At 38.6% G+C, this 23,385-nt stretch overlaps 1 protein-coding gene across 3 annotated transcripts in view; it reads right to left on the bottom strand.

Moving 5' to 3' along the window:
• Nucleotides 1-22,258, bottom strand: part of MSANTD3 (Myb/SANT DNA binding domain containing 3) — an 80,852-nt gene extending 58,594 nt beyond the window's left edge. For 2 of the 3 annotated variants that reach the window (XM_083377167.1, XM_083377168.1), the window contains exons 1-2: nt 22,136-22,258; nt 21,804-21,873 (exon numbers count right to left, since the gene is read on the bottom strand). The gene's annotated coding sequence lies outside the window, so the exon portion shown is untranslated. Of the gene's footprint in view, nt 1-21,803 lie in introns of all 3 variants that reach the window. The other variant, XM_083377166.1, reaches the window with a different exon arrangement.
• Between the last annotated feature and the right edge of the window lie 1,127 nt (nt 22,259-23,385).

Here is a 23,385-nt window from a genome sequence, read left to right as displayed (position 1 = left end):
GCTATATGTATTGAGCGCTTGGACGAGAGAGTGGAAGATCTCAGCCAAAATAATATTAGATTAGATGCAAAAATGACAGAGACTGAAAATGTGGTGGAGAAAATTGATAGTGATTTGACCTTGGTACAGTACCATGAGATGGAGTATGCTGTGAGAATCAAGAGGCTTAAAAGAGGATCCTAAAGAAAATGTGAAGAAAATAGTTTCTGAGGCTTTGGAAGGGGTGCTGGGGCGACCAGCAGATGCAATTATGGAAGATATAGACAAAATTTTCCGTGTTAATTCGTGGATTGCAAGACAAAGGAAATTACCCAGAGATGTGGTGGTTTATTTTACAAAGAGAGCAATTAGAAATGAGGTTATTCAAGCCTTTTACAATACTAAATTTGCAATTGCTGAGCAAGAAGTCTTGATGTTAAAAGAGATACCTCCAAGAATCCTAAGGAGAAGGAAGGAATTTGCCTTTTTGGCACAAGAATTAAGACGACATGATATTAAGTTCAGATGGGAGATACCAGTGGGTATGGTGGTGATACATGAAGGCATGAGACATCGTCTTACTACAGTGTTGCAGGCACGTGATTTTTATACTAATGTTTTAAAAGCAGTCCCCATACCACTTCTGGAATCTACAAAGAAGAATGGTGAGGGAGAGCCTCAACTACGCAGTGAGAATTTACAAGGTGCTGAAGGAACAACGCAGATAGATGAGAAAGCTACAGGAGTGGATCAAATTTCAGTATCATCGGAGGAGGCCAGAGACCAGAGGATGACGCGTGCTGCTTCGAGACGAATGAGACGAGAGCAAGAACAAGACCAGCAGAAAGTCATGATGGCACCTCCAAAACTTACTTATAGTGAAATATGGGAAAGTTTCTGGATTCAAGGTTAACATACAAAAAACTAAAATGTTGTCTAAGAATATGACAGTATCACAAAAGGCTGTTTTAGAAGAGCTAACAGGATTTGAAATTGTTAAAAGGGTTAAATATTTGGGGATATATTTGTCACCCTCAAATGTAAAGCTATATAAAAATAATTATGAAAAGTTATGGGGAAAAGTTCAAAAAGAATTGGATAGCTGGAAAAAACTACAATTATCTTTATTGGGAAGAATTGCAGCAGTGAAAATGAATGTTTTGCCGAAATTTTTATTTTTATTTCAAATGATACCTATTCTTAAAAAGGATTTAAATTTGGAGGAATGGCAAAAGGGTATTAATAAATTTGTCTGGGCAGGGAAAAGGCCACGAGTTAAATTTAAGACTATGCAGGATACGCGTGAGAGAGGTGGTCTTAAAATGCCTAATCTCAAACTATATTATGAAGTTGCTGCCTTGTCAGCGATAAGTGATTGGATTAATTTAACACAAGTGAGATTATTAAATCTTGAAGGTCATGATTTGTTATTTGGTTGGCATGCATATTTATTGTATGATAAGAAGGTGGATAATGTGTTCAAGGTACATATTTTAAGACATGCTCTGTTGCGAGTTTGGAAAAAGTATAGACATAAGTTAAATTACAAGATACCTATATGGGGAATACCGAAACACGCAATAGAAAATATAAGTGTTGGGTTTAAACATGATGTGACTACATATAAGGAAATTTTAAGTTTGGAAAGGAATGTATGGCATTTGAAGCCGTATAATATCTTAAGAGAAGAAAAGATTGTACAAACTTGGTTTCAGTATGGACAATTACAGGCCAGGTGGAAAGAAGACCAGAAAATTTGTTTTTCAATGACTGATGAAAATTTGGTAAAGCAAATTAGAGATCAAGGCCAAGCACATATTAAAAGGATATATCTTGCATTGATAGAAATTGACTCAGAGATAGAACTTGTTAAAGATTGTATGATAAAGTGGGCTCAGAATTTTCAAGAAGTTATTACAATGGATACTTGGGAAAAGATTTGGTTAAGAAATGTAAAATTTACGCAAGCTCAAAACTTAAGAGAGAACTTTTATAAAATGTTTTATAGGTGGCACTTAGATCCTAAAAAATTAGCAAGTATGTATCCGAACTGCCAGCCTAAATGTTGGAGGTGTGGTGGTGAAGATGCAACGTATTTTAATATATGGTGGACCTGCAAAAAGGTTAAAGCTTTTTGGATTAGAATCTGGTGGAACATGCAAAAGATATTTAAGAAAAGGATAAAGTTTTGTCCGCAATTGTTTTTATTGGGCATTATTACTGATACTACTGTTGTGGACACTAAGTTGATGTTGAATTTAATTACGGCAGCAAGACTTTTAGTAGGGCAATATTGGAAGAAGGAAGAACTGCCGACTATAGAAGAATGGACTTTAAAAGTTTCCAACCTGGCGGAAATGGCAAAGATCTCAGTGTACCTGAAAGACCATTCGCAACAGAGATATATTGTGGAGTGGAAAAAATGGATTGATTATATTCAGAATAGATATGGGACTAAAAAGTTTCATCTAGCATTTGAATAAGTATTGATGTGATATTTATATTGCTTGTAGTTATTTTATAAGAGTTAAAGTGCGATAGATTTAATAGTTTATTGTTGTTTGCATAAGGTAGATTATGATTGTTTGTATTTTTATACGCTGTATTTAGCTCTGGGAAGTCGGGGAGGGGGGAGGGGGAAGGGAGGGAGGTTTTGGGGAGGGTTGGGGAGAGGGGAGGGGGTTGGGAGGGGTTTTGTTTTGTTAAAAATAAAATGTATTGTAAAACTTTTCAATAAAAAAAAAGAAATTGGAGATTTGTAATATGTATTTGTATGAAATGGAACTATTGTAACCCAGATACCATGTTGCTTTTCAAAGATACTATTATTATTGGAAAATCAATAAAAAATATATATAAAAAGTAAATTTGAAGGTAGAATCATTATAAGAAGCTATTTTGCTTTATTTATTGATAATTCATTTGTATTGAATTTAATTTAGCTTGTACTGTAGGACCAATGGTGATGGATATTAATTTTAAATTAAAGAAAAATCCATCTCCATTGGTCCTTCAGTACAGGCCCAATCATTCTTTCCTGTTCTGCAATAAAGTAAATAACAATATGTAGAAACTTGTACATATAAGGCTAGCTTAAGTGGCATCTGGTTTTTTAAACAGTGTGCAAGGTAACGGGACACTGATCCCTTTGCTGGTCTTGCGAATCTTGACAAGCACCTACTCTTGAATTTACTATTCCTATTTGGTTCTTGGGCTGCCCATGTACCACTATGTGGCAGTACTGATCATCCAGCAGAAAAGATTAATATATTTCTAAGGATGCAGCCAAAAACTGAGCTCAGGAAGCGCTATTCTTGATTTTGTATGAACAGGTTGGATCTGCTTGAATAGAACACAATTAGTTCCTGCTCCTTTATCGCTTATTGAAAATAGAAGGCAATAAGAAATTGCACAAGCAACAGTCCATGGGCCAACAAACAAATTCTTTTTGAAGACTATTGGTAGTCATGTCTTTAGTTAATTATAGATTCTGGATTTAAACAGTCTTCCAAAGAGGTTAGCCATCTTAGACATCTTGAAGGCACCACTGCATAATGCTAATCAAATGATTGTACAATTTATTGCACTTGCTTTTGGTGACTTATATTCTACCACTTCTCCACAGCAGCCATAGATCTGTCCTCCTCTTGAGGGTTATTCTGTGGGAATAGTGATTATATTCCCAAAATACAAAAAAAAAACAACAATTGTAGAAACCTTCCTGGTTTGTTTTATGATTATAGCTCCCACAACTCCCAGACCAGGTTGGGAATTACAGGCCATGTTTAAAGGGCTGCCTTTAAACAAGGCCTGGCCAGTTGGTGGATTGTGGGAACCAGCGGAAACAGGGTCGGTCTAGGATTGCCAAAGCAAGTGTTTAGCCCAGCCTATAGGACAAGATGCACCAGGTACCCAGACAATCTTCCCTCTCAGCAGGGCCTACCTATCGACTCTGGTTTGTGCTCAGTTCTGCAGATAAAATCCCCGGAGTTTCGCAGCTGAGTGTCAGTCCACTCAGCATGGCCCCCCCCGAATTGGTTGGTTCCTGCCGCAACAAGTGGAGAAGCCAAAGATGCCAGCTGCAGTGCCAATGGTAACTACCACTTCGGCACTGTCAGTGAGAGTTTGTACAGGAGCGGGCCGCAAGGCGCTGAAGATGTCTGCAGAGGAAGACCAAGGTTCATTGAGCAGCTGGTGGGTGAGCTTATCGTGAATGAGTTTGGGAGGAGGAAAAGGGAAGCTGGCTCCCTCCCTCTCTAATCCTAATCTGCACAGCAACAAACTCCTGCCGCCCCCCCCCATGTTGGGATTTAATCATGTTGGGACATTTTCCCCGCTTAGTCATTCAGTGAATTTGTGTGTGTGTGTGTGTGTGTGTGTGTGTGTGTGTGTGTATAATGGTGCCACCTGTGTCTCACCTCCCATTTCCTGCGCCCAATGGAAACGAGCGGGAACGAATAAGTATAAAGGCTGTCTTGCACCAGCCTCCCTGGGTTTGGTTGGTTTCCAGTTTCTTCTTTTAACGCTGTCGAGGGAGCAAGAGAAGATTTGGAATTTCTCTCAGGCTAGTTTAGCTGTTGGAATTGCTCACAAGATTGGAAGCTCTGCCTGTGTGTGTGTGTGTGTGTGTGTGTGTGTGTGTGTATTCTGTTTCACAGCCTTGCTGTGTTTCACAGCCTACTTCCCCCACTTGCCTTCTCCAACTCCAAACTGGGAAGACAAGTGTAGGATGCACGAGTTTGGAGTTTGGAAAAGTGAGTGAGGAAAGTAGGACACGCGAGTTTGGAGTTGGAGAAGGCAAGCGAGGGAAGTAGGACGTGCAAGTCTGGAGTTTGGGAAAGCGAGCTAGGAAAGTAGGACACGTGAATTTGGAGTTGGATAAGGAAAGCAAGGGAAGTAGGACGTGCGAGTTTGGAGTTTGGGAAGCTGAAGAGATTTGGAATTTCTCTCAGGCTAGTTTAGCTGTTGGAATTGCTCACAAGATTGGAAGCTCTGTGTTTGTGTGTGTTTGTATGTGCATTCTGTGTTTCACAGCCTACTTTTTTAAAAATATATTTTATTGATTTTTTTAACAAGGCATAAATCACTCAATAATTGGTAAACAGTGTGTTGTCTGGGTTACATTTGTAGAACAATCTTTAACAATTTCTATAATCTGTATTCCATAGGTTAATTTTTGTTGATTTCCTCTTTCCCCAAAATATCCTTTTTTGCAAACACTGAGTTAATACAATTCTTATTGTTTTGATAAATAACAATTGAGTATATAGTTTTTCCTATATTCCTAAAGAATAATAATCATATTAGTATAATATTTCTTTTCTTATTAGTCATTTTGGTTGCCTTATCATAAATCCTGTTACAGTACTTATTTTAGTTTATTTCTCCCACCAAATTCTAAATATTCTTACTAGTGAAAATTTTCTCAACGATTTTCTCACTGCTTGCCTAATTCTTACAGCAAAGGTATATAAATGCACAAAGTGATGACTTTAACAAACATCTTGTTCCAAAACCTAATGGTGGTAATGGTTGAGAGAGAATTATACCACCCCATGGATAATGATAGACATAGAGTCTAGGAGGGAACAGTGGTTCCCCTACCATTTATATTGACCTGCATTTAGATGCTCCACAATATGTCATTTATACCTGCTGCATTTTTTGATGTCAGGGATGTTTAAATACTTGCAAAGGAATCAGCAGGCAACCTTACAAGACCCAAAAAATAATATAAGAATATTTGATGAAATTAAATGAGTTTGGGGCTTTAGCAGATTTTAAAATAAATAAACAAAAAACAACAATGCTGATTAATAATATAGCTTCACAGATTGTGATATATTGACTATAAAATCTGGTTTTAGGGTTGAGAAAAAGGTGAAATATTTGGGGGCTATATTGACAAATGCAAACACAAAACTGTTTCAAAACAATTGTGTGCCTCTCTGGAATGATATTAAAAAGGACTTATTGAAATGGGATAAACTGCATTTATTACTATTGGTAGAATTTCTGTAATTAAGATGAATGTCTTACCAAAGATGCTTTTTTGTTTCAGATATTACCAATACCTGCAATTAATACTCCATTTAAACAATGGCAGATGGATATTTCTACATTTATATGGCAAGAGAAAAAACCAAGAATCAGATATAAACTACTGCAAGATGTTAAGGAAAAGGGGGGTTGGGGTTTACCAGATTTGAAACTGTGTTTTGATGCTTGTTTGGTTTGGCTAAAAGAGTGGGTGAACCTCCAAAATAAGAGGCTACTTGATTTAGAAGGTCATGAATTAACTATAGTATGACAAGGTTAAAGTAAATGGTGATTTTAACAACCACTTTGTTAGATGTGCCATTCTAAGAGTCTGGAATAAATATTTATTCCAACCCATATCTTTTCTACAAAGATGCCTCTTTGGGTGTCCCCCCAGGAAGCTTTTTTTAATAAAAGAAATGGTGGCTCCGAATTGGTGGACTTATGGTCAAATAATATATTTTAATTTTGGTAATTTTAATTTTATTTTAATTTTTGGTAATTCAAGTCTAAGGAAGAGCTAGAATCCGAAGGACATGTTTGCCACTGGTTTACATACTTACAACTGAAAAAAAGACTTAAATTAGACAGAGTCATGAGTTTCATTTTAATAATACTAATACTATTAATGATGATGATGACTGGCTAAGGAATTCTGGGAGTTGAAGTCCACAAGTCATAAAAGGGCCAGGTTTGAAGACCCCTGCCCTATACCATTTCAGACAAATGGCTGTCCAGTCTCTCCTTAAAAACCTCCAGTGTTGAAGCATTCACAACTTCTGGAGGCAGGTTGTTCCACTGATTAATTGTTCTAACTGTCAGGATATTTCTCTTTAATTCTAGGTTGTTTCTCTCTTTGATTAGTTTCTATCCATTGCTTCTTTTCCTGCCTTCAGGTGCTTTGGAGAATAGTTTGACTCCTGAGATATTGGAACACTCTATCATGTCACCCTTAGTCCTTCTCTTCATTAAACTAGACATACCCAATTCCAGCAACCGTTCCTTATATGTTTCAGCCTCCAGTCCCCTAACCATCTTTGTTGCTCTTCTCTGTACTCTTTCTAGAGTCTCAACATTTTTTTTTACATCGTGGTGACCAAACCTGGTTCCAGTATTTCAAGTGTGGCCTTACCAAGGCATTGTAAAGTGGTATTAACATTTCACATGATCTTGATTCTAGCCCTCTGTTAAAAATGACTGTTAAAAATGAATTGGAAATCCTATTTGTGCGGTAGTGATGAACATATTGGTAAGGTCTATAAAATGTTATTGAATTTGAATTTGGAAAGTGAATATGTAAAACATTGTATGATTCAGTGGGCAAGGAACTTTGGATATAATGTAAAGCTTGAAAAATGGGAGAATATGTGGGTGAAAGGTTTAAAATTTAATTAAATTACAATTTAAATTTTTTTTTATAAGATGATGTATCGGTATTTAACACCAGGTAAGTTATCTAGAATGTATAAGGGTATAAGGCAGTGATGGCAAACCTTTTAGAGACCAAGTGCCCAAACTACAACCCAAAACCCACTTATATATCACAAAGTGCCAACACGGCAATTTAATCTGAATATGAGGTTTTAGTTTATAAAAAACAACTCATACATTAACACCTTTTGTCTTAAAAGAAAAAAACAATAACAAAGCTGTCAATGATACAAACAACTTTTTACTGAAAGGTAAAAGTCTGCATTCGACATGCTTTTGAACAATTCATGTGATTTTTTTTCTGTTGTATGCTTGCTGATAATTTGTCTAACCTTGGCTTATACTTTGTAAGTTTGAGAGCAACACATGCAGCACTCAGATCTTCTGTTAGACTGTTTCTGGTGTCAGATTTGATATAACTCAAAGCTAAAAACAGTGTGCTCACTCTGGAGGTTTGATCTGGTTAAGAAGGGGCTTGAGAAATGGCTTTTTCCTATGAAAACGTAGCCAAAGAGCAAGGCATGCATGCCCACAGAAAGGGCTCCGAGTGCCCCCTCTGGCACGTATGCCATAGGTTGGCCACCACTGGTATAAGGGTATGGAAAACGTTCAGAGAAGAGCAACTAAGATGATCAAAGGGCTGGAGACTAAAACATATGAAGAACGGCTGCAGGACTTGGGCTTGGCTAATCTAAAGGAAAGAAGAAATAGGGGTGACATGATAGCAGTATTCCAGTATTTGAGAGGCTGCCACAAAGAAGAGGGGATCAAATTATTCTCCAAAGCACCAGAAACAATGGTTAGAAACTGATCAAAGAGAAACAACCTGTAATTAAGGAGAAACTTCCTAACAGTGAGGACAATTAATCAGTGGAACAGCTTGCCTTCAGAAATTGTGGGCGCTCCGTCACTGGAGATTTTTAAGAAGAGACTGGACACTCATTTGTCAGACATGGTATAGGTTCTCCTGCTTGAGCAAGAGGCTGGACTAGAAGACCTCCAACATCCCTTCCAGATATATTCTATTCTATTTTAACTGAATGTTAAAAATGCAAATGTAAAGAAGGGACTTCTATCATTTATGATGGACATGTAATAAAGCAAAGAAATATTAGAGTGGCATTCATATTCTTTTTTTTATAGATATTTTATTGGTTTTTAACTGTAACAATCTCCAGTGCCTGGTGTACAGGACAATAATAATTAATTAACAATCAATAATAATTAAATTTGATAATTCCATAATTAATATATTAATTAATGATACATTTCTTTGATCTTCCATTCTCCCATTTGTATTCTCCTTCTTCAACCTTAGCCAAAAATATAATTAATATTTTCAATATACAAATAATTAGATATAGGCATTTTTTATATTTATACAAATAATAATAATCTCTATATATAAAATCTTTTTCAGCTTATATTATTCTCATAACCATCATCTCATTAGTTCAGCATACCTCCTAGTTTTATAATTTTTTGTTCGCTTAAATTCCCTTATATTCAATCCAATTCCTATCAGTTAGTCATCTAACTGTCCAAATTTTCCCATTTGGGTACATGCTCCCAATATTTTATATCATGCATTATAAAAATACTATACTTTTTATCTACCTTATAATATCTATATAACATCCTTTTAAATCAATTTATATTTCATTTATATATTAATAAAAGTTACATCAACCTACTCTTTTAACATTTTATATATTATAAAACAATACTATATTACTTAAATCTCTTCTTCTTATGCTAAATAATTTTCCAAGTTGATCTAATCCGCTTATCCAGCAGTTCCTGTATTTTTACAAATGTTGTTGGGAATACAAAAGATGAAGTAAGTAAGATGGATATTTTGTCTCCCAAACTTTGATGGTTCTCTTGATAATTCCATTTTTCTTGTTGTATCAGAACCTTGAAGATTTTTTCCTGTTTGTGTCAAATTGTAATTCTTTTCCTTTGTTGTTTCATCAATTTGATCATACTCTTCTAATTTGTAGTCTGCTGTCTGATTTATTTGTGCCTTTGTTGTTATTTCCGGGGTATTTTTAATTGTAAATTTAGATTGGAAATATGCTTATTTAAATCATCAAAGTTGTTTCAGATTTCCTCATGGTTAAGTCTATTGTCATTTGTATTTGTCCTAATATTACATATATTTCTTCCTGGAAAGTATTTATCTTGCCTTGAAGTATTGCTTCTGGAGGCCCTTGATTTTCCAGGCTAAGTCTTTCAGGAGAAAATACTGAATGTGGCATCCCGTCATTTTTTGATATGTATGTGATACCCTTCAAATAATTTTTCATCAATATTTTAATCCAAAAGACAATTTATCAGTCAGTCAAAATTACAGTTCAGTATGTTAAGCTAGGGCTTTTCAACCTTTTCACCCATTGTACCACTTTTTGGATATGGCAACATCCGAGTATCACCAGTTGCCTAGCAAGGTGTCAAAAACTTGATGACCAAAAAAAAAAAAAGGAAAAAGGTGATGAAGTACAGGTAGTCCTTGACTTACAACAGTTCACTTAGTGACTGTTCAAAGTTACAATGGCACTGGAACTTCCGGATGGCAAGCCGTCGCCGGAGGCAGCCATTCTTCGGCTGTCAGCCTCGCGGCTCCGTAGAGCCACTGAAAACAGCGCCGATCAGCTGTTTCGGCGGCTCGGAAGCCCCCTCCTCAGGAGAAGAGGAGGGGGTGAGCGCTCAGGTAGGGGTCGAGCTCTCCGGGGCCGCCAGAACTTAAAGTTTTGGCGGCTGAAGGATTGAGCCCCCCCGAAAGCCTGGGCATGCTCCGGACTGCGAGGCGCCTCTGCTCCGGGTTTTTTGGAGCAGAACAGGGCGTTCGCAACCATCCCTGCTAGCAAGGAAGAACTTTTGAGTACGAGGATGCAGGCAGAGCGATGCAGGAGATTTTGGTGAAGATGGTGTTTTGATCTTTAACTCAATGGACTTTGCTGAGCTCATAAGTGGAAGTGCGTAGCTAACAATAGTGGGTGAAAATGGCGGCTATATCTTCTAAAGTTCCTGCTCTGGTGCAGCAGTCTTCGTTGAAAACTTTATTGTCCCCTGTACCCGTATCTGCATCAGCTTTTACAGTAAAAGATTTGCAGAATTTGCTGCAAGAGACTATGGAAAAGCAAATGCAACAATTTGCTGAGATAATGGATAAAAAGTTGGAGGAGAAGTTAACAGAAAAACTAGCTAAGGTTATGGATGAAAAGATTACAGAGAAATTAACAGAACTGAGAGCAGACATTATATCTGCTATATCTTCTAAAGTTCCTGCTCTGGTGCAGCAGTCTTCGTTGAAAACTTTATTGTCCCCTGTACCCGTATCTGCATCAGCTTTTACAGTAAAAGATTTGCAGAATTTGCTGCAAGAGACTATGGAAAAGCAAATGCAACAATTTGCTGAGATAATGGATAAAAAGTTGGAGGAGAAGTTAACAGAAAAACTAGCTAAGGTTATGGATGAAAAGATTACAGAGAAATTAACAGAACTGAGAGCAGACATTATATCTGCAATGCAAGGCATGGTTAAATGCATTGAGAATTTGGATGAAAGAGTGGAAGATCTTACTCAAAATGATATTAGACTGGAAGCAAAAATGACAGAAACTGAAAATGTGGTAGAGAAAATTGATTATGATTTGATCTCGACACAGTATTATCAGATGGAGTTTGCTTTAAGGATTAGAGGCCTAAAAGAAAATCCTAAGGAAAATTTGAAGAAAATGGTTTCTGAGGCTTTGGAGGGGGTGCTGAAACGACCAACAGATGAAATAATGGAAGATATAGATAAAATTTTTCGTGTTAATTCTTGGATTGCAAGACAAAGGAAATTACCCAGAGATGTGATGGTTTATTTTACAAAGAGAATGATTAGAAATGAAGTTATCCAGGCCTCCTACAATATTGATTTTGTAATTGCTGAGCAAAAAGTTCTGATTTTAAAAGAGATCCCTTCAAGAATTTTAAGAAAAAGGAAGGAATTTGTTTTCTTGACACAAGAATTGAGACGACGTGATATCAAGTTTAGATGGCAGATACCAGTGGGTATGGTGGTGATCTATGAAGGTACGAGGCATTGTTTTACTACGGTGATTCAGGCACGTGATTTCTACAGTAATGTTTTAAAAGCAGCCCCCATACCATTTTTGGAATCTACAAAGAAAAAAGGTGAGAGTCTCAACATTACAGAGAGAATCTACAAGATGATGAAGGGCTAATACAGACAGATGTGAAAGCTACAGGAGTGGATCAAATTTTAGTACCACTGGAGAAGGCCAGAAATTGGAAGAGGCGTGCTGCTTCTGGACGAATGAATCAAGCCTGAAGATTTAGTTGCATAACTGCAGGAGATAATAATGTAATAAGGATTATGGGAACTGAAATTGTTAGAAGGACTAAATATTTGGGGATATACTTTTCACCCTTATAAAATAACTATGTAATATTTTATGTTGCTTTAGTTTTAAGATGATTAGTAGTAGTGCTTACTGATATTCTGTAGGTTATGATTTGTTATTTGGTTGGTACGTATAGTTATGGTGTGATAAGAAGGTGGATATTGTGTGGTTGGTATATACTTTGTGATATGCTTTGGTGCAACTTTGGGAAAAATTATAGATGAAAGTTAACTTGTAATATTTTTATGGATAATAATGGAATAGGTAATAGAAAATATAAGAATGATGTGATTATATAAAAAATTTTAAGTTTGGAAAGTAATGTATGGTATATTAGGAGAAGGAAAGGTTGTATAAACTTGGTTTTAGTATGAATTTAAAGCCTAGTTGGAAAGAATAGTTTTTTAAAAATTGATATAAATTGTTTTATCTGTGATTGAAGTTAACTTGTAATATTTTTATGGGTAATAATGAAACAGGTAATAGAAAATATAAGAATGATGTGATTATATAAAAAATTTTAAGTTTGGAAAGTAAGGTATGGTATTTTAAGTTGTATAATATATTTGGAGAAGGAAAGGTTGTATAAACTTGGTTTTAGTATGAATTTAAAGCCTAGTTGGAAAGAAGAATAGTTTTAGAAAATTGATATAAATTGTTTTATCTGTGATTGTTTTTATTGGGTATTAGATTAAAAAGTATTATTTTGTATTTGAATAATTATTAATATGATATATATATGTTTGGAGTTTATATGAGTTAAAGTGCGATAGTTTAAATAGTTTAGGATTGTTTGCGTAAGTTAGATTATGATTGTATTTTTATACCCTGTATTCAGCTCTGGGAAGTGGGAGGGAGGGGAAAGGGAGGGAGGGGTTGGGGAGGGGGAAGAGGGTGGGAGGGGAGGGGGTTGGGAGGGTTTTTTTTGTTTGTTAAAGATAAAATGTATTGTAAAACTTTTTAATAAAAAAAAGTTACAATGGCACTGAAAAAAGTGCCCCCCAAGCCACAGCCAAGCAAGACAAATGCCTGTCCGCCCAGCGGTGCTCTTCCTCCTGTCTGAGGCTTTCATTGTTGTGAGCATTTCTGTTGAGGATTGTCAGCAGGGATGCTGCTGTTTGGTTGGCTGGGTGGTTGCAGCAGGTTTTGATCACTTCACATAACCCTGGGATACTGTGACCGTCATAAATATGAATCAGTTGCCAAGCATCTGAATGTAAATCAAGAGCCTTGGTGGAGCAGTGGGCTAATGCCTCCTTAAGTAACACCAGCTGTCTGCAATTAGTGCAGGTTTGCATCCCACCAGGCTCAAGGTTGACTTAGCCTTCCATCCTTCCGAGGTAGGTAAAATGAGGACCCAGATTGTTGGGGGCAATAAGCTGACTTTGTAAAAATGCCGCTTGGGGGAGCCCGAAAGCCCTAATAAGCAGGTATATACATAGAATGAAGGCTATTGCTAAGCACATTGTGCTTTAGATTGTAAGCCGCCCTGAGTCTTCGGAGAAGGGTGGGGTATAATCTTGACAGTTTTTTAGTTCCTAAATTTGTCCAGACTGAAATATTTAAAATCAAATTTTAATATATTTCTTCCCTCTTTTCATATTAATTCGCCACTTCCATCTGTAAGGGATTGAGAATATAGTCCCCTCCCTTCAGTTCTGGAGGTTTTCTTGCTTTGGGGATCAGTACTCTCACCAGTTCCAAGCATGATGTTCACTGATGTTTAGGTTCGTGGTCTGTGACTTCAGCTGCAAGCAGCTTGGGCTAGACGCTGATCTCACGCTAGCCTTCCTCCTGTCGAGTTTGAAGGGCTTTCCCCAGATCAAACAAAGCAATTGCCATCGAGAGTGTGTCTGTGTTTTACAGAGAGGTTGAGCCAGCAGGGAAGCAAAAGTGTGGGGAATGGGGAGCATTGCAGAGTAAGCAAACTTACAAAAAGGAGATCTCTCTGTTTCTCTCTCACACACACACGTGCTGCATCGGGCAGGTGATGTGCAAGCAGGCGAGAGAGCAAACTTGCAGATTGGCTTTGTGGTCTATTCTTGCCGCCTCCCCTCCCTAAAATCCAGGCAATAGTAGAACTCTTTGGATTGAATGGGAAGTTGAGGAATTGGTGTGAGTTGAAATTAAAAAGCTGAGTTAACTCCCCCCCACAATTATTTTGTCAGAGATGTGGAAAATGTTTTTTGCTTCTACTTCCTCTCATCTGCTCTTTTATAATTTAATCCAGCCTTACCCAAACTAATATCTTTTGGGTGTCATGGACCACAGTTTCCATCATCCTGTGACTATGCTGGCTAGAAATGGAATGCCTTATTTTCTCTGCAGTATGTGCCTAGGAGGCAGTAGGTCTGTGGGAATTAGATGTATTTAAGCATTTGTTTCTTCTGCCTAATTTATTAAATCAACGTCTAATTCAAAATTAAATGTTTCTGAGAAATCCAGGGTGGTTTACCAAAAAACTCTCAAAGGCAGCTATTGTAAACACTGCTTAAAACAACATTAAAAGTGTGTATTTTAAGAAAGAAAAATATTAGTAGTATTTTACTTAGTGCTGTTTAATCATAAAATGTGTTGTTGTTCTATATATACCTGGCTGAACAGTGTGCTTGGAGTTGCCTCTAAACAGGTGAGGGATGCACTGTTCATATTTTCCTTGGGAGAAAGTTCTATAATTGAGGTGCTGTCTCTGAGAAGGCTCTGCTTGTGGCCACTGTTCTATAAACCAAACTAGGGGGACCATCTAGTCTACATGGATGGTAAACAAAGATGATTAGGGGCTGGAGGCTAAAACATTGTGGGAATTGGATATGTCTAGCTTAGTGAGAAGGACTGGGGTGGTGACATGATAGCAGTGTTCCAATATTTGATGGGGTGCCACAGAGAAGAAAAGGTCAACCTATTTTCCAAAGCATCAGAAGGAAATAATAGATGGAAACTAGTCAAGAATAAAACCAGCCCAGAACTAAGAACTTGTGAAAAAAACTAACCAGTGGAAAGACTTGCCTTCAGAAGTTGTGGCTGCTCCATCACTGGAGGCTTTTAAGAAGAGATTGGATATTCCATTGTCTGAAATGGTATAGGTATAGGGAGTTGGACTAAAGACCTCAAAGGTCTCTTCCAACTCTCTTATTCTTTGAGAGAAGTGCTGCCAAATTCTTCCCTTCCCCTTGTCCATTCCTGGGCACAGAGAGAGGGAGGGAGGGGAAAAAGGAAGGAAGGAGGGGAGGGAAACAGGAAGACGGAAAGGGAAGGAAGGAAGGAGATGGGAATGAAAAGGAGGGAGGGAAGGAGGGGAGGGAGGAAGGAAGGAAGGAAGGAAGGAAGGAAGGAAGGAAGGAAGGAAGGAAAGAAGGAAGGAAGATTGGAATGAGAGGAAGTCCTGCCTTAACACTTGGCCACCAGCAGCCCTGTTGCCCTTTTGCCATCTCCTGGTGGTCTCCTGGAGGATGCTTTGGTTACAAAGGCAGGTCTCCTCACATAGAGAGGGAGTTGGCCTCCCTGTGACCCACACACTTTGCCCTCCTGCACCCACCATAAGCAACCTGACCATGGAGAGTGAGCACAGCAGCAACAGCCTCGAAGAGGAGGTAAGCTGGGTGCTTCCTCGGGGAAGTGTTGCTAGGCTAGGCAGGGCTGTGGTGTCCTGATGCTGTGGGAGCTCAAGGGCCAGGCTGGGCGCTTGACCTCTGCTGCCCAGGGCTCCAGGCAATTCATGCCACCATCCAGGGGCCCTCTGCATGGCCTGAGGCTCGGTGAAGCTCCTCCAGTGGACCATGCCCCAGTGCTCGCTCCAGTCCCACCCCTTCCTCCGCCAGAGACCCTCAGGTCTACCTCAGGCCTGCCCAGGTCTGCACTGGTGCCCCTGATACAAGTGATGTTGAGCTGGCCACGCCCACCCAGTAGGCCACACCCATGCCAGCCACACCCACCCAGTATGCTGTACCCACCCTGACGACAACCACAGTGTTGATGCAGCCCTCAATGAAATTGAGTTTGACACCCCTGCTCTACTGCATCAAAGGGAGTCGGAAGTCAATGCCTTTTCTTTTTTTGTTCTTCTCTACGCTTTTCTTTTTTCCTTCCCCTATTTTTCCTACTATTTGCTTTTGTATTTTATATTATAAACTAATAAAAAGGATTGACATGGCACAAAAAGGGATCAGTAGGCATCTTTGAATCTGCTGGCAATACACGTAGTCCTCAATTTACAACAGTTTGTTTACTGACTGTTCAAAATTACAAAGGCACTGGACAAAGTGACTTTTGGCCATTTTTCACACTTATGACCCTTGCAGCATTCCCATGGTCACATGATCAAAATTCAGATGCTTGTTGGTTCATATTTATGACGGTTGCAGTGTCCTGGATCATGTGATCACCTTTGCAAGCAAAGTCAATGGGGAAGCCACATTCACTTAACAAACGAATTACTAACTGAACAACTTTAATAATTCCTTTAACAACTGTTGCAAGAAATGTGATAACGTGGGACAAAACTCACATAATAAATGTCTCTTAGCAACATAAATTTTGGGTTCCATTGTGGTCGTAAGTCAAGGACTAATGAGCAAGGCAAATAGTGCTCTGAAGCAGCAACAAACCCCATTATTTAAAATATAGCAAGATGTAACAACAAAGGTGTACAAGAATAAATGTCAGGCTAAAAGATAGACAGAGAAAGGATGGCCTAAAACTATCTAAAATAGCATTTGCTGTACTCTGAATGATGGTTTTGATTTTAACCATTTTTTAGCACAGTAGAAGATGCAATCTTTTAATGCTTGACTCCAACTATAAAACCCCACGTAAATGGCAGGGAGACTGCTAGTCCTTCCTAGGCCCCATCATTACCATCTATACATTGCAAATTAATAGGTGATTGTTGTTCTTCTTTATAAGTGGGGAAGTTTACTATAATCAAAGTCACCTCTTATTGTCATCTCATTTGATTGGAACATTTGGTTCAAACTTACTACTAGAGCTCTTTATCCTAGGATTAACATGTTTTTTCTGATATAGACACAGAATATTGGCTCAATGTATTCTATACAGACAGGACATAGAACACTATTTTCCATGCTCTTTGCTTAACCAGAATACTCCTCTTTGAACTGGAATAATTTATTCATTGGTATCCTTCAGTCTCGAGAGACTATGGTATCGTGCTCTAGAAAGAGGTCCTAAAGCAGCATCTGGTGTGGCTAAAAAGGCCAATTTGAGAGAGGCAGTCCCTTCCACACTGAGGGCAGACACAATCTGTTCCCTGTCCAGCCCCCAGATTTCTCTGGTTCCAGGACTGCCTCTTTGCCTCAGCCTGCCGCACAAGTGTCTCTTCGAATTGGAGAAGGCCATGCTGCGTCCTTAGCCTCCAAGCTGAGCGATCAGAGGTCAAGGTTTCCCAGCTGTTAATGTTCATTCCCAAAGTCTTTAGATCCCTCTTGCAGATATCCTTATATCGCAACTCTAGTCTCCCTCTGGGGCGCTTTCCCTGCACTAGTTCTCCATACAGGAGTTCTTTCAGAATCCGACCATCAGCCATTCTCACGACATGCCCAAGCCAACGTAGACATCACTGTTTCAATAGTGTATACATGCTAGAAATTCCAGCACATTCTAGGACTGCACTATTTGGAACTTTGTCATGCCAGGTGATGCCAAGAATACGTCGGAGACAGCACATATGAAAGGTGTTTAACTTTCTCTCCTGCCATGCATAAAGGGTCCAAGACTTACTGCAGTACAAGTGTGTGCTCAGGATGCAGGCTCTATAAACCTGGATCTTTGTATGTTCTGTCAGCTTTTTATTAACCCATACTCTCTTTGTAAGTCTGGAAAATGTGGTGGCCGCTTTACCAATACTTTTATTCAGCTCCGAATCTAAAGACAGTGTGTTGGAGATGGTTGAGCTGAGATACACAAAGTCATAAACAACCTCCGGTTCTTGTGCAGAGATTGTAATACAGGGAGGTGAACCCACATCCTGACCCATGACTTGTGTTTTTTTCAGGAACTGGAAACACTGTGACTTTTAATCACTGATCCTAGAATCTGTTTAATAAAGGATGGTTGGATTCCTATTGCTATTGGAAATATTATTTTATAAATTGGAACATAAACTCAAATGAATTCCATTGGCCCTTTATTGCCGTATAGTGGACTGAAATCAGTAAGTCTGCTAATATTTATTTATTCACAACAATTATGTCATAACAATCACTCAGTGTTAAAGATGCCTCTATTTGTTTTGTTTTGCTTTACTACTCATAGAATTTGGAATCTGTCAAGGAATCAAGAATTGAGGCATGGTGGTTGACAAAAATTATGCAATATTGGAAGCAAAAATGTGTACTAAATTTGCAGGACTGATGATGCATTGTCATCATTTGATTTTTGTTTCAATAAAAGGAAAAGGAAAAAGACTTTTGAGCAATGTCAAAGCTATCCAAAAATATATTATTAAGTTCTTTTAAGTTCTCCTGGACAAATATTTAGGGATAGAAAAATATAAAAGGTGAGATGAACATACAGACTCTGCATTAATATATACCTCACTTTTATAAGAGATTAGTATCACCATGAAAACTTAAAATAAATAATATTGTGTAGGAGTACAAAATTGAGAATATAAAATAAAAGCCTGGGAAATTAAATTTACATCATGGGTTAAGAAGCAGTTACAGGAGACAGATTAGCATGAGTAACTGTCCAGTGTTTGCTCTGCAGAATATTTGCTTTTATATTCAATCATCAGCTGAGTCAAATATATTTTCCTTTTCTGGATCCCTGGTATCACTTGAAATTTAGGAGAACCAAATTTCAATAATATAAACTATGGATTAAACTTTTCTCAGATAAAGGTTTATGATTCTTCCTGAACTTCTCAAAAAAAATTATAACAAGTTATAATTAAATGTATTTATACTCCAACTCTCTCTGACATTTCAGCAACATAAAAACTGTAAATAAAAATACTGAAGAGTTTACAAATACAGAATTAATCTTTTGTGCAGTTATCTTCAACAGGCAAACCTTCTTCCTGCTCAAAATAAAGATTTCTGAATCAAGCTAAGCTTTCTAGTTGAAGTAGGAAACTGTCTGAGCAAAATAAATACTTGTTTGACAGGAGCAAACAAATAAACTGATTTACAGATAAGTCATATAACTGTGTTTACAGATCAAGAACTTTGATAAAAGTGTTCAGAGAAACAGGTAAAAAATATTTAACTGATGTTGGGGCGGGAACTGTCACTTGCTCATTCTTCAAACAGCAAGGAGGTTTGTCATGTAGTCCTTAGCTGTGGAATATTGACCTCAAATACAGGCACATTTAAGGTAAACAAATATTCTCAGTAATAGCTTTTAATATATTTACATCAATCTTCTAGTGAATACATTTGAGTTCATTGTATAGCAGAGCATACTTAGCCTGGAATATGCGACATCTCCAAATGCCCTGAAAAAGCAACAGTTTAACAGAACAGAGGCAAAATGAAGCATTATTTACTTTTCTTCCTTCCTTTTTTAAAAAAATAACAAGTATAGGTGATATAGAGACCAACTCTCAGGCACATCAAAATTGTTAATGCATTAGCTGATTACCCATTTTGCCACATCCCCTTTGAAATCCTTCTGGTCAAGAATTGCCTATTAACTCAGTTTTGGAGACAGCATGGGAGAGTAATAGTATCTAAAGATGAGTCATGAAGAACCCTTATAACTACTTGAGCACTATCTTGGGATACGCATATCACCCCAGGTGTAAGATCTGAAAAAACTGACTGTATTGTAAATTAAACAGAAATGGAACTAAGCAAAATCAAGAGAAAAATGTAAATTTTTAAGTATAATCTGTTCTTTACTTCCATAAAAACGATTGTATAACTAAGATGTGAAAATTTATTACGTTCAAACTTAGCAAAAAGTTTGCAAAAAATCACATGCAAAAATACAAAATCAAGGTTTTACTCGACATTTTAATAAATGGTAAATCTATCTTAACACTATCTGCCTGGCAGTTTTATTTATTTATTTATTTATTTTATTATATTTATATACCACCCTTTCCCGAAGGACTCAGGGCTTTTTACAGGGTGATTAAAACAAAAAATACAAAAGTTAAAAACAATTTTAAAAATTATATCCGTCCCTGAACAAATAAAACCCCAGTTAAAATTAAAATTCTCAGCCTGGGCCAGAGAGCTCAAAGAGCCAGGTATTCAGGTCCCGGCAGAATGAACGGAGGTCGGGGGCAGTCCTAAGCTCCACTGGCAACTGGTTCCAAAGGGCAGGCACACCCACTGAGAAGGCCCTATCCCTGGGTATTGTACGCCGGCAATCTCTTACCGGTGGTACCCTGAGAAGACCCTCCCTGTGGGAGCACACTGGACGAAGGGAGCTTGATGCCGGCAGCAGGTGTTCCCTCAGATATCCCGGACCCAAGCCATTTAGGGCTTTATAGGTCATCACCAGCACCTTGAATCTCACCTGGAGGGCAACCGGGAGCCAATGCAGCTCACAGAGTAGAGGTGTTACATGGGAGTATTGGGAAACCCCCATCACAACTCGCGCGGTCGCATTCTTCACCAGCTGAAGCCTCCAAGTGGTCCTCAAGGGCAGCCCCATGTAGAGAGCATTGCAGTAGTCTAAACAGGAGGTCACGAGCGCGTGAGTGACTGTGCGTAGGGCATCTCGGTCCAGATAGCGTCGCAACTGGCGCACCAGGCGAACCTGGGCAAAAGCCCCCCTGGTCACGGCTCCTATATGGTCTTCAAAATTGAGTTGTGAATCCAGGAGGGCGCCCAAGTTGCGAGCCCTATCAATGGGGAGGGGTAACACCTCACCCCCCATTGTTAGAGGTGGAATAGTCTAGTTAGCCCGAGATACCGATATGCACAGCCACTCAGTCTTGGAGGGATTGAGACAAAGCCTGTTTCTCCCCATCCAGACCTGGACCGCCTCCAGGCAACGGGACATCACGGCGAGGGCATCGCTGGGTTGGTTCAGGGTGGAAAGAAAAAGTTGGGTATCATCAGCGTACTGATGATACCCCACCCCGAAACCACGAATGATCACAGCGTTTTATTGGTATAAAAGAAGAAGAAAAACCAACTTCTTTTAAAATCATAATTCCAATTTTGGAACGAAAGCAACTTTGGGAAGTCAACCCCCCCCCCAAGGAAATATTTGGGGGGATATTAAAAAGCAGTATATTTCCCCTCAGTAATAATAGAAAAATCTTACAAACGAGCCCCCAGAAACCAGCTCCCAGTCTCTCAGCCTCAAGTAGAAATTCAGGAAACCACTTTTTTAAAAAATGCAGCAAAACTGATAGCTAACAATAGCAGTGATAGAATTAGAACCAGCAACCCTCACCCCAAAATCCAACACAGAACATAAGCCATCAGCCACAATAGAAATTGCCCAACACTCTTTTAGAACACAAAAGCCCACCATTCCAAACACAAAACCCCAAAAAATGTATAAAAACCCACCTAACCCAACCCCACTTGGTCAGCTGCTCCTTGTGATTCTGCAACTCAATAATTTGGACCTTCTTTCCTAAAGCAGTCTCCATTTTCTTATTCCTAGCTTGGACTGGAGCTGAAGATTTTTCTTTCAACACAACTAATTAAAACTGAATTATAAAGTATTTATCTTCATTTTCAGAAAACTATTCAATCTGCTTACATTAAAATACGTTAGTGACATTTATTCAATGATACTCAACTTTGTTCACTAAGGCATACTCCTAGATACTGAGATTTTGTGATTTCTGAGATTTATTGTTGAGAACAGTAAAGAAATCTGCATCTATCTCTAAAACACTCTAAGCACGGCCAAAGGCAAATGATAATAGAGGAGAGAGGATTTCAAAGTGTTTGTCTTTAAAAAAAATTTTTTTCTAAATAAACACAAATATATATGCATGTATGTTACCAGGTTTCTGTGCATGAAGGCCTTCTCAGATTTCCCCTTCCTGTCTCCTCGATGCTGCCGATATCCTCTTCTTGGTTTAGATACAAAAGGAAGCAAAGATGTTAGCTTGACAATAAACGTCCCAGCAATTTACATGCACATTAGCGGTCGTAGATTTAGAATTAGAGGAGCGTAAGCTGGATCCAAAAGAATGTTTGACTTGTAGGTGTTATTACTACTTCTGAAAACCCAGTAATGGGGCAGAAAGAAAAAAAACGTTCTGCAATTGCAAAGCCAGTGTCTTAGATTTGAAAGACAATAGCAATCTTTATCTAATAATGCACCACCATTACCGGCATTTATTTTCTGCTCCCGCTCCAAAACTGGGATGGAAGGGTAGACCTCTTTGTTCCTCCCAGTCACACTATTAGCTCCCCTTTCCTGCTCTTCTCAAATTCCGACACGGTGAGATAGCTTATGGAAGATCGACTGTTTACCAAAAATCTACAATCTTCTGCGCACTAAAGCGAATAGCAAATGCAAGTGTATGTAATTGTGAGCAAAAAGAACGCAGTTTGCTTCTATTTCCCTATTAGTTTGATTACGACACCACCCTTCGTTAGAACAATACAATATAATTGTGTAATGCCGTTCCCTCTCTTGGTTGTCCAGTTAGGGTTTTCCATCTAGCTCACGGTAATTATCCCGACAAAAGTAGGAAGAGCAACCTGCGCGTGCGCAACTGGCGGACGGCGGCTTATGGGGTGTTTTTGAAGCAGAGCGGGCGAGTTTTGGGTTTACAAGCGGGAGCTCCGTTCGCTCCGTTGTCTGCGGTTCTTCGGAGGGCTTGAAGAACCTGGATCAAGAGTCTGTCCTATTCTCAGCTATGAATCTTTCCTCCGTGCTTTCTGATGTTGGTTGTTTCCTTACAAATGTTGTATTACCGGAGTAGGTAATCTTAACTACTGAGTATTAAAGATATCTGTAATAAAATATTTGCAAGCAACCAGCCAACATTTAGGCAAATATGAGTTTAGAAGCTGACTTATCAGAAATGTAGCACTTCTAAAAATGGAGACTTTGTTTAGCTAACTTAACAAACAAATCTCTAGCAGCAATTGTTACATTTTATGATAATTGGTATTGTTGAAGGAAAAGTCTTCATCGTGATTTATCCAAGCCGGGAATAAGCAGTATTTCTGCTGCTTTCTGCTTTAGAAAGAAGGTTTGCAGTTTATCGAAGAGGAGAGCGAGACAGAAAGATGGGTCTAGGAAGAAAGAGGCTGAGCACATGTGGAGAGTGGGTTTTTATACACTCTGGGGCTCTTGAGGTTATTTCCTGTTCCTGTTTGGGGCTTTCTATTTCCTGTGTCAGTATTCTGATCTGAGTCTGGGTGTTCCTTTCTGGTATTCTTGATGGTGGTGGGTTAATCCTTTTATGTCCCAAGAGTCATATCCTGCTTCTTTGGGGCTGTGGCTGATGTTGATCTTTCTTCCTAATCCCAGTTTTTTGACAAGATTATCACGTGCATTCCTGCAGACTTGGTTTCTGCTTGGGACAGAGAGACTTGGGGGCAGGGTTGGTTTCTGCTTTTAAAATTCT

This window comes from Vipera ursinii (assembly GCF_947247035.1).
Source record: "Vipera ursinii genome assembly, chromosome: Z".
In the NCBI taxonomy this organism is placed as follows: Eukaryota; Metazoa; Chordata; class Lepidosauria; order Squamata; family Viperidae; genus Vipera; species Vipera ursinii.
This window is presented reverse-complemented; position numbering and strand designations above follow the sequence as displayed.